General features: G+C 36.7%; 1 protein-coding gene and 1 long non-coding RNA gene across 4 annotated transcripts in view; one reads left to right on the top strand and one right to left on the bottom strand.

The window, feature by feature from the left end:
* Positions 1-694: 694 nt before the first annotated feature.
* On the bottom strand, positions 695-10,835 carry LOC128249666 (uncharacterized). Its single transcript, XR_008265777.1, has 3 exons — positions 8,068-10,835; positions 6,049-6,415; positions 695-1,762 (listed from the first exon to the last, which is right to left on the bottom strand). It is a non-coding gene; the product is annotated as an uncharacterized LOC128249666 (long non-coding RNA).
* The window catches only part of LOC106868963 (solute carrier family 22 member 4), a 38,745-nt gene continuing 33,519 nt past the window's right edge, over positions 6,222-11,447 (top strand). For 2 of the 3 annotated variants that reach the window (XM_014914438.2, XM_014914435.2), the window contains exons 1-2: positions 6,222-6,361; positions 7,239-7,397. The gene's annotated coding sequence lies outside the window, so the exon portion shown is untranslated. Of the gene's footprint in view, positions 6,362-6,544; positions 7,158-7,238; positions 7,398-11,447 lie in introns of those variants that run through there. The other variant, XM_014914437.2, reaches the window with a different exon arrangement.

Here is an 11,447-nt window from a genome sequence, read left to right as displayed (position 1 = left end):
GGAGATGGTGGCGAACCCTGCTGTACTCTTTCACCACAACTTTCTCTCACTCTTACTTCCTGTTTCTGTTGTGCCTGTAATTCAAAGGGTCAGCTTTGTCACACTGTGTCACGCTGAATCTGCCCGAGAACTACATTAAGGGTACACGTGTCTGTGGAGTGCTCAGCCACTTGCACGTTAATTTCACAAGCAGGTTGTTCCGTTGATCGGATCAACTGGAACCCTCGATGTCGTAAGCGACGGAGTGCCAACAACAAATATATATATATATGTACATGCATATGTACATATATATATATATACATGTATATATGCATGTGTATATATATGTATATATATTTATATATGTATAATATATATATATATATGTATGTATGTATATATGCGCGTGTGTGTGTGTATGTCTGTGTTTGTACCCCCATCATCGCTTGATAACCGATGTTGCTGTGTTCACGTCCCTGTAACTTAGCCATTTGACAAAACAATCTGATAGAATAAGTACTAGGCTTACAAAGAATAAATCCTGGGGTCGATATCTTTGACTGAAGGTGGTGCACCAGCACGGCTGCAATCACATGACTGAAACAAATAAAACAATAAAAAACTATGCCGTTTTAATCCCAAGCAATGCCAGGCATCTCTGCTAGCATATATATATGTATATACGGAAGTTGGACAAAATAATGGAAACACCTTAACATTTCAAACAAATTTATTCTAACATTTGGTCTTTGGCAGTAATTACAGCTTGAATTCTACGAGGTCTAAACTTGTACAAAGTTTGAATTGTTTCCAAAGCAATTTTTGTCCATTCTTCATCTAAAACAGTCTCCAGTTCTTGTAGTGATGATGGTGGAGGATATTGACTCCTTATTTGTTTCTCTAAAATGCACCATAAATGTTCAATAATATTGAGAGCTGGGGACTGTGATGGCCAAATAAGATGTTCAGCTTCACTAGAAAGTTCCTTGTGCCATTCAGTAACAACTTTAGCTGTGTGAATTGGTGCATTATCAACCTGAAAGATCACGTTTCCGTCAGGAAACAGTTCCACAACCATAGTATGAATTAGATCAGATAAAATGCTTAAATAGTCTTGACAATAAATTCTGCTATGAAGGGAAACCATTAGGCTGGTGGATTTCTAAGATATAACCCAGCAGATCATCACAGATCCTCCTCCATGTTTAACAGTTGGAAGAAGGCAGTTTCAGTCAAATGTTTCTTTTGGCTCTCTCCACACATATACTCGGCCGGTGGTTGGAAATAGGGTAAAGGATGACTCGTCTGAGGAAATAACATTCTTCCACTGCTCTAGGGTTTTTACTCCACTCTAAACGCTTTGCAACATTTGTTCTTGAAAGTAGTGGTTTTCTGATTGCAGCCCTCCTGTGATATCCAGCTTAGTGCAACTCTCAGAAAACAGTTTTTGTGGAAACTGGTTTCTTGAGGTGGTCATTAAGCTCTGCAGTAATTTTGGGAGCTGTACTTTTGTGATCCTCTCTAACAATTCGCATAAGAGTCCAACAGTCCCTATCTGAAAGTTTTGGTTTTCTTCTGGAGTTTTGTTTCAATGAGGAGGTTTTTCTGTCTTTCTTAAATGCTGTCATTACTTTTGAGACAGTACTTCTTGATACACCAGACATTTTGGCTGTTTTCATTATGCTTTTGCCTGCCATACGAGCACCAACAAATTGACCTCTTTGAAAGTCCAATAGATCTGTCATTTTAATGAATTTTAATTACCTCTTTCCAATGATATCTGAAAAGAAACAGCAATTTTAGCAAAACATATCAAACAACACTAATAATAAATCAAAAAACATAAAAATAAACAAGCTTTTGATGGTTTTTATAGATATTTCAAAATTATGATGCTATGATGCTCAGTGTTTCCATTATTTTGTCCAACCCCTGTATATATACAGACGTGTGCTTGCATACACACACACACACACATGGTAATTATTCCATCTTCATAGATATATAGATATCAAGAAAATGATATTGGGTAGATGCAAAATTACTCCTCTCCCTCAGTAAAATTTATCTGACTCTATTTCATTTCTTTTACTTTTCCTTTTTTACTGTCCTCCTGTTATGAAAGACAATTACTTGAGTAATATCTATGGTTGATGCTCAGAAATGAAGATGATTTGGTAATATTTACTTTGATTTCATTCAATATTTTAGGTGCATGTGTAGTTACAAGCAGACAGACACGCTCTTGGTTCTCCTACTCTCTAGCAAGCAGAACATTGAGAATGTAACTGCTGGAAGGAGAGAGCCTGCATGAGCACTTGGCTGGTACTCATTTCAGCTGACTAGACTGGTGCAACAGGAAAGATACGTCTAATATATGTAGCCAGTGGAGTTTTATTTGAGGATTCACTGATCAAGATTCACCACAAACTGTTTTATGCCAATGATTTTCCATTACCATCAGAACTCCTCTCCTTTTATCCATTTTTGTCTCTCTCTTCATGTGTAATTCTCATCCTGTATCTCTCACTTTTCTAGAGGGACATAGAGAGAGCAGACTGAAGAAGGAAAAAAAGAAAAATTTTGACATTAAATGAATGTATTTAAAGATTTTTCTGTGATACAATCACAAAGTTTCTACTTTCCTACTTTTGTTAATACTATTCCATTTCAACTACCTGTCTTTTTCTGTTCTCAGACAATAAGGTTGGATTTGAGAGGGATTTGATGAGCATGTCTCAAAATAAATGCTATACAAACTTTCTTGTGAGATGATTTTGTGGGTGTTTGTTTTGTAGTCTTTGAATACCATCATCATCATCATCATCGTTTAATGTTTGCTTTCTAGTTCTCTCTATTACTAGCTCTTTGGAAAATGCTATTGATTCTGTTCTAATTGCCCTCTTTAGAACAACTCATTCCAGTTGCTGTTGATTGCTTCTGTGAACTATTGCTTAGCTAATTCGATCCCTGTGGTCTTTGCATGCCAGTAATGGTGTATACAACTTCCAGTAACTAGTCCCCTGTCTATGGGTCCTATATCTATTGACTGAAAAGATAACAAATTTGTTCTCGGTGTAGCTGACTAGCTTGAACTGTAGACATCCAATTCCATTCCTATCCCCTGCCATAAAAAAATACTCTATCTAGACACAATCTAGATGACATCTGCTGTTGCTTCATGTCCAAACTGACATAGCAAGAAAATTCAGTCAGTGCTATTAAACTGTTAGTAGCTGCAGGTTTTTGAGGCTTTTGCACCCCCTTTGCTATATGCAAGCCCCACACAGTCCTTCCATGCATCCAAAATACATTTCCAATCCCTAACTAGCAATAGTGATTGGGATGTTCTCAGGAATGCTTTTTTTCAGGAGGTCAAAGAACGCTAGCCTTTTAGCTCCTGTGAGGGCATAAATGACCATTAGCCTAAACAAACCATCTTCACTGTCACTCATGTCCAGGACAACCAAATTACCATCTAGTCCAAGAAGATTACCCACACTTTGAGATCTCAAGATTTCCAGAATAACACTGCTGCCCGACCTCCCAGCCCCCACCAGACAAGATGAAAATATTTCATAGTCATAGAAAATGGAAAGGAATGCATGCACTACAGAGATTCTGGTCTCACTGATGGCTACCATATCTATGTCAAGACCTGAGGCCATTGAGCACGTGGCCCCCCTTCCTGGCTGATCCCAGGTTACACACATTTTCATACCCACTCTGAGTACAGCCATGTTTGTTGGAGAAAAAAAAAGGGGAGAAGTCATTCACCTCGGTTTTCCAGTTCTTTCCTTGAACAAATGTTTCTTGAATGACCCATCTAAAACTGTTTTGGCATTATTTTCATGAAAATTCCCAAACTTGATGGGAAATTGGTCAAGAAGAGTTTTGTACATCTTTACCAACAATTTGTCTTTGGGAGTTTTGAGGATAAATTCCCCAAATGTCTTCTCTTTTGTCACTATTTTATCTTTTATGTATGTTGATAGACATTCTATAAACTCACTGCCATATAACAGGGAAGTTGATGGCATTTGTTTCTAGAAATTTTGACTCATTTAGCTGTTGCTATTGGTGTTTCAGCTGTGGTTGTTGTTGTGGTTGTTGTTGTGGTTGTTGCTATGGTTGTTGCTGTGGTTGTTGCTGTGGTTGTTGTTGTGGTTGTTGCTGTGGTTGTTGCTGTGGTTGTTGCTGTGTTTGAGTGTTTTCCTGTTGTTGTGGGTAGTAGTGATTGTGAGTTTGGCTGCAATTGTGTTGGTTTTTGGTTTTGTTTTTGTGGTATTTCATTCTGTTTTGATATTTGTGTTGAGAGTTTGTTGATTTGTAAGGTTTCAAATGGGATCCCTTCTGTTTCTTATTTTTTGTAACAAGGCTTTTCTCTTTTCTTTGTCTTGCCTTTTTTGTCATGTTCTCTTTTATCATGTTTTAGTCCACTCTTATTTCTCCCTCTCATTTGTTGAATGAGGGGGAGATGGTGAAGTCTGGCCAAAACATGTGGTCATGTTACTTAAACTGTTGTTGGTATTGGTGCTGATGTCAGTGTTGGTTTGAGGAGCAGGTCATTCTAGAGAAGTTTGCTTTTCTAAGGGTGTTGGTAGCAAACTCTGCTGTGCAGTCTTGGCAATGCATTAGTTTACTGTCATTCTTGTTGCAGTAGGTGTTGATGTGGGTGTGATGTTGGTTGGCATCAGGTGGGGAGAGGCTCCTTTTCATTTATATTGCCTGAAAGCAGGAAACTTGTTGATGGGTGGTGCTCCTGTCGGCATAACATTTAGCCTTTCTACATTCTACCACCACTGACATGGGTTCCCCTTCTCTCTGTGTAAATGTCAAGGATTCTTTGGAAATTTTCTGCTCTGAACAGCATTTCCACCTCTACTTTAACTGTTGATCAGTTTCTGGCTGGGGGGGGGATCCAATGGTAAATATGTCACCATGTTCATCCAATATTATGGTAAACTATTAGATGCTTGATTTGAGAAACACTTTAGAAAATGTTACTTTATATATGTTCCCAGATAGGTAGGTATTAATACATTTTTGAGGAGCATGTATTTATGGCTATTTTCTTAACCCTCTCTTCCTTATGACAGAGCTACTCCTGTACCAAACTCTTTTCCTCTCCTCACATGCAATATTGAATTCCAAACATCTTTCAAGCATTTCTCAACCTAATGCTGGGGTCAGATTGTTTATTTTTCCTGTCTTTTTGCTGATGCATCTAAAGATTAGGTTTCTTTTGCTAATCATTTTCTTCTTAACTGGTGGTATTGTTTAATCAGGCAGTGTTTGTATTTTCTTTTTCCTGAAATTATTGTCAAGGGTAAGTTCTACTCATTGTTGCTCTATAATTTTATCGAAAAACCTGGCATTGTTTGTGTTGCTTTTGTTGAATATTTTCGAATATTTTTGCTTTTATTTCAATATTTATCCTCGATGTTGTTTTTTATGTCATTCATGTATTTTGTCATGTCTTGTGGTTCAATAGCAACGTTGCTTTGCGTTTCTATCTCACTCCCTTCATATCATCAATGATACATCTATTCCCCCCCCCTCTCTCTCGTTGATTTTCCCTCCACCCACTATTATTATTGTTTTCATTGTTGAAAGATTGAAAGTAAATAAACTTACAGCACTCGAGCAAAATTTATATCGAATAAGAATAATAAGTGCTTTCTACTATAGGCACAAGGCCTGAAATAGTTGATTCTATCGACCCATTGCATAACTGGTACTTATTTCATAAACCCCGGAAGGATGAAAGACAAAGTCGACCTCGGCAGAATTTGAACTTAGAACGTAAGAACGAATAATAATAATGAAAATACTACAGCAGAATGAGTTACTTGTTATATGCCAACCAAAACTAGAGACACGAAAAAAAAAAAGCAGAAAAAGTATACAAAGTACTTTTATATGTAAATTACATATTCAGTGAAATAAATGTTTTTTGCGTCTTTGTGCTTTGTATATTTGATTATTAGGTCAATTATTTCTTTATTATGTAATTATTTTGTTTGTATAACAAAATGTAGAGTGAACAGTGAACATAGTTCTTACCTGGTTATTGAGCTGGGAGACAACTGATACGGAGAAGAAGAAGAAAAACAAACAACTAAAAAAACTGACTTTTTAGGAAATTTGTCTTCCAAAATTCAGTTTCGTTAACTCGTTTATTTAGATATAAATTAATGACACAAGGGACATCACTCTAGTGGTCTTTTTCTCTCGTCCGACACTCCGTGTCGTTAAGGTGAATGTCAGTTTCATTTCGTAACCCTTGCACATGGTCAGATGATAATGTTACCATGTTCAAGGGAAATAAATAGGAAAGTTATAAAAAGTGTGATATTATAACCTTCGTGTATTTGCGGTAAGTCAGTGTTTTACCTGCTTTCGTCCTCATCCCTACCAAATGTTTTCTTATCTGTCAAAAGATAAAATTGTTCCGGGAGAAAAATCTAATGATAGTTTTTTTAATCTTATATTTAGTTTTATAACCTTATAGGGAATTTAGTTAGCAGATGATGTTTAAATTTCGAGAGATTCGTACAGAAATGAAAAACACGTGTGAAAAAGACAAAAGTTACATTCAAATGAACTTAAATAATCTTTTACGTAGTATATTTTTAACATTGCTCTAGCGGAATAACTTTTGTTTGATCTGTCTCGGCGATAATCTTAATCTTGTATATTTCACATAAACACAGGTGTGAGGTGCTCTTGGATATAAAAAGGGAACCACTTCCCATTAAAAAAAATAATATAGAGTTTCTCCTTTGTTATTTGAAGTCACGATTACCTTGACCGTTAACAAAATGAAAACGCGAGGGAATCCGGTTTCGATTCTTGACTTGAACGAATTCACTAGTTGCAAAACATACGGTTGTTATTAATAATTCATCCGTTATGAATTAATACTTATTAATCTATATTGATTTCAAGATTGACAGAAGGTCATAAATTAGTAGAATATTGAAAAGGTTAATTGCATTGACAATTAAGCATATTATTGGCATACATTTTATCAACACCTGAAAGAATGATTGGCTGAAATTACCAATTCCAACTGTATTTTAACTCAACAGCCTATTCTTTATTAAATGATGTAAAATACTCAAATAACTTAGATTTAATTGGCCGGCTTAATCAGGTTGTTTAGCGAAAAGGTAAATCAGTCTGGGCATTACTATAGAGTCAGAAATTATCTAGCACGTTAAAAGCCATAATTTTTTACCTTTTCTTTTCAGATTTGTAACATTACGATGATTAAAACATACGGATCCGAAGAAATACTTGATAAAGAGTAGTTCGAAGTGCCTATAGGAATACCGCCTGATCCAGCAAACCTAGAAATAAGGTGTTGCAGCTGTGACCATTCCGTATTCGGCGGACTTTCGGAATAAAAGGTATTTTAATTGCAAATTACATGCTTTAGAATGTGGGATATTATAAAAGGACTAAAAATATCGCTTCCCCCTCTAAAAGAATATCCATTTTATTCGTGACAGCTATTCCAAAAGTTTTCCCGTATTTTTTATTTTAGATTTATTACGGTAAACAGGCATGTTAACCTTATCTGCTATATATGCCCACCCTCGATTTTGTTTCCTCATAACTTTCAGAAAAATAGGTACTTATTAATGAAAGTTTCTACAAATATCATTAATATGGTGTAGATTACGATTATATTGGAATTTAAGGCAGAAAAAAAATTGATAGGGGTGCACACGTTGAAACATGAAATGAAATTTGAAATTTTGAAAAAAATTACGTGATACATGGCTGTCTGTCTGTATGTATATATGCACATCTACCAGTTTTAAAAAAAGGGATCTTTTTGCATTAAATTCTTATATAATCATAATCAACACCCTCCGACATTAAAAAGTATCTATTTTTCTGTAAGTTATGAGGAAACAAATTGTGTTTATCTTATAATGAGTATGGGATAAATATACTCTTGCTTTCCCCATACAGAGTAATACTCGATAACATAGCATTCGAAAACGCTGGTTTACATGCACTGCTATACGTGTAATGATTGACCAAATCTTTAAACGACACGTTGAAACGTACCTTGAACGGTCTTGTTTCTTCACAGAAAGTGTGGTGTATATGTGAAGTTGTTTTGTTAGTGTGTGAAAAGAGAGAGAGAGAGATAACTGTATTTTTTTTATTTACTTTTTGTGAATGAATGTGTTAGTGATTGACAGAAAAAGAGAGAGATAGAGGTTATGTATGTATGAATGGTTTCAGTAACACACACACACACACACACACTTACGTACACCTATTGCATACATGTTCGTGAGGGAGGGAGAGAGAGGGTATGTTTTTTTGTTTTTGCTTTTTATACATAGCAGAGCGTTGCATAAACATACATGCAAAAAAACATACCTTCTCTCTCTCTCTCACGCATATGAACATATATGCAAAAACTTATGCAATAGGTGTACGTACGTATGTGTTTGTGTCACTGAAGCCATTCACACATACATAACTTCTCCCTCTCTCTCTCGTTTTCTCTGTCAATCATTCGTCACAAAAAATTTTTTTTTAATAATCAGTTATCTCCCTCTCTCTCAATCACATACACACACACCAGCACCATTGATCTCTCTGTCTCTTCACACACGCTAACAAAACAACTTCACATACACACCTCAATTGCTCCGCTTTACGCCGACTTCCAAAGATAGTCCCCTCTCTGTCTCTTTCCCTTCCTCCTCTACCCCCCACATAAGATAGAAAAAAAATTAAAATTTTTTACGGAAAGCGACGATCTTGTTCAGAAACATAAATAAACCCACGTGCTTTAAGAAGTGATGTAAACTGTTCTCAAAACGAAAGATCGCCATAGACTTTCTCTCGGTGATCACTAAAGTGAAAATGAAAATTGGCAACCACCGTAAAAATTTTCAGTCGTGTGTGTTTGTTTTTCCGTGGACAAAATAGCTCAAGAATTGTTGGATGGATTCGTGATTGATACGAACTGATTAGATTTTTGGGGTCGATCCGGTACCGGAGAAGGATTCTGGATTATTTTTCCTGTTTTTTTTTTTTGTAAATTAATTTTTGAGAGCGGTCAGGTTCATTTTTAGTATTCTCGTTTGTGAGAGCAGTCGAATTTTTCAGATATTCTCATTTCAAAAATCATCTCTCGCTAATCGTTGAGAGGACGTTCGTGTTACCTTGGCGAAGGTTTGCGCCCTGAGTGCTCTTGTTTCTTTAATTTTATACTTACATGCACATAAACGCATACGTTTGACTTTTGAAAACTACAATTCAAAGTGAAAAAGGTTGCAGAAAATCGTGACTCGCTAAGTTTTGAGATGACATTTAGAACTGTGTGGTTTTAACGTTCATAAATCAGTCACTAAGTTTCCTCTGAAAGCTTAAAAAGAAATAAATAAATGCAGTGCACTTTAAACAAGGGTGACAATGTCACAGCACTGTTCAAAACTGTTCCTTCACCTGAATAAAAGACAAGATTTTAATAATGTTAGAACGTCTAATATTGGAAGGCGGCGAGCTGGCAGAAACGTTAGCACGCCGGGTGAAATGCTTAGCGGTAGTTCGTCTGCCGCTACGTTCTGAGTTCCGAAGTCGACTTTGCCTTTCATTCTTTCGGGGTCGATTAAATAAGTACCAGTTACGCACTGGGGTCGATATAATCGACTTAATCCGTTTGTCCTTGTTTGTCCCCTCTGTGTGTAGCCCCTTGTGGGCAAAGAAATAAGAAACGTTAGCACGTCGGACGAACTGCTTAGCGGTATTTCGCCTGTCTTTTACGTTCCGAGGTTGGCTTTGCCTTTCATCCTTTCGGAGTTGATAAATGAAATACCAGTTGCGTACTGGTGTTGTTCTAATCAACTGGCCCCTCCCCAGAATTTTTGGGCCTTGTACCTAGAGTAGAAAAGAATAATATTGGAACGTCTTTGATCATAAGTGTTAAATTCAGTTTCACATGGGGCTAAACAAGAGTAAACGGTCTCTGAGTTAGCGATTGGAAGAGTTAAAAAAAAAAAATTCGAAACGAAGTTATCGGTAATTCAGTTAATATGGACACCCCAAGCCTCATAGAGTAAGGAAAATGTTATTTTTATCGTTTATATTTTATTTGTTTCAGTTATTCAAGACATGGCCGCAATCCAACGCAGGATTTTAGTCGAAATCGCCACCAGTACTTATTTTTAAGGCTATTTATTCTATTGCTAGGTGCCAGGACATAAACAAACGATCCTTGGTTGTCAAACGGTGGGTGGGATACTTAAACACATGCAGTTTTTTTATTATTTGGCAGTTGACCTGCGGCTGTGGTAGTGCCACGCAGAGGGCCTGAACCCGAAACCACGTGGTTGAAAAGCAAGCTTCTTAAGCACTTTTCTGCGTTTCACTTATATAACGGAAATTACAATTCTGAAAAACTTTGTATGTGAAGAGGGATTTCACCCACTTCCCCATTTTTGCCACCCGTCTCTTGTACCCATTTCTCTGCCCATGGAATATGGTGTGCCTAATCAGAAATTCCATTGCATTTTATTTATTTGCTTTACTTTAAAAGTTTGTGCGTGTATGTGTTACATATATGGTAATTGTTCAGTTTAGTTACATAACAACAGTAAATAAAATTGAGGGGAGATAAGTAGTAAAAGAATAAAGACTGGCAATCGCCGCCAGAAAGTGAACAAATGTTTTTTTTTTCTCAGTGGAATCACGCCAGAGAAACTCATTACACTTTTACTTGTTTCAGTCATTTGACTGCGGCCATGCTGGAGCACCGCCTTTAGTCGAGCTAATCGGCCCCAGGACTTACTCTTTGTAAGCCTAGTACTTATTCTATCGGTCTCTTTTGCCGAACCGCTAAGTTACGGGGACGTAAACACACCACCACCGGTTGTCAAGTGATGTTGGTGGGGACAGACACACACACACAAATATATATATAATAATTTTCCAGAGGATGTAGCAACCGTTACCAATATAGCATATATATATATGTATATATGTGTGTATGTATGTATATATGGATAAGTATACGGGTAAAGTGTATGTATGCATATGTATACGGGTAAAGGAACGGGTAATATAGTATAGTAAAAAGAAATAAACAAATTAATTAATTAACCTAGTGGAAATTCACAGGAGAGCAATAAAAATAGAAAATTAAGGAGTTATCTCCCCTATAATAACAGAAAGAAGAAATCTAACGGGATTTTAAGAATTTAATGATCGTTATGTATGTGTATTTTCGTGTTTTGTTCGGATGGTAACCACTCCTGAAGAAGTGCTAAATGTCAAAATCCAATGGACCAGTCACTGGATAAGTTTGGCACAGAAATGTTAACATAGGCGTAGGGGTGGCTGTGTGGTAAGTAGCTTGCTTACCAACCACATGGTCCCGGGTTCAGTCCCACTGCGTGGCATCTTGGGCAAGTGTCTTCTACTATAGCCTC

This window comes from Octopus bimaculoides, chromosome 17 (genome assembly GCF_001194135.2).
Source record: "Octopus bimaculoides isolate UCB-OBI-ISO-001 chromosome 17, ASM119413v2, whole genome shotgun sequence".
In the NCBI taxonomy this organism is placed as follows: domain Eukaryota; kingdom Metazoa; phylum Mollusca; class Cephalopoda; order Octopoda; family Octopodidae; genus Octopus; species Octopus bimaculoides.
The sequence above is the reverse complement of the archived record's forward strand: the minus strand, read 5'-3'. Positions and strand labels throughout refer to the sequence as shown.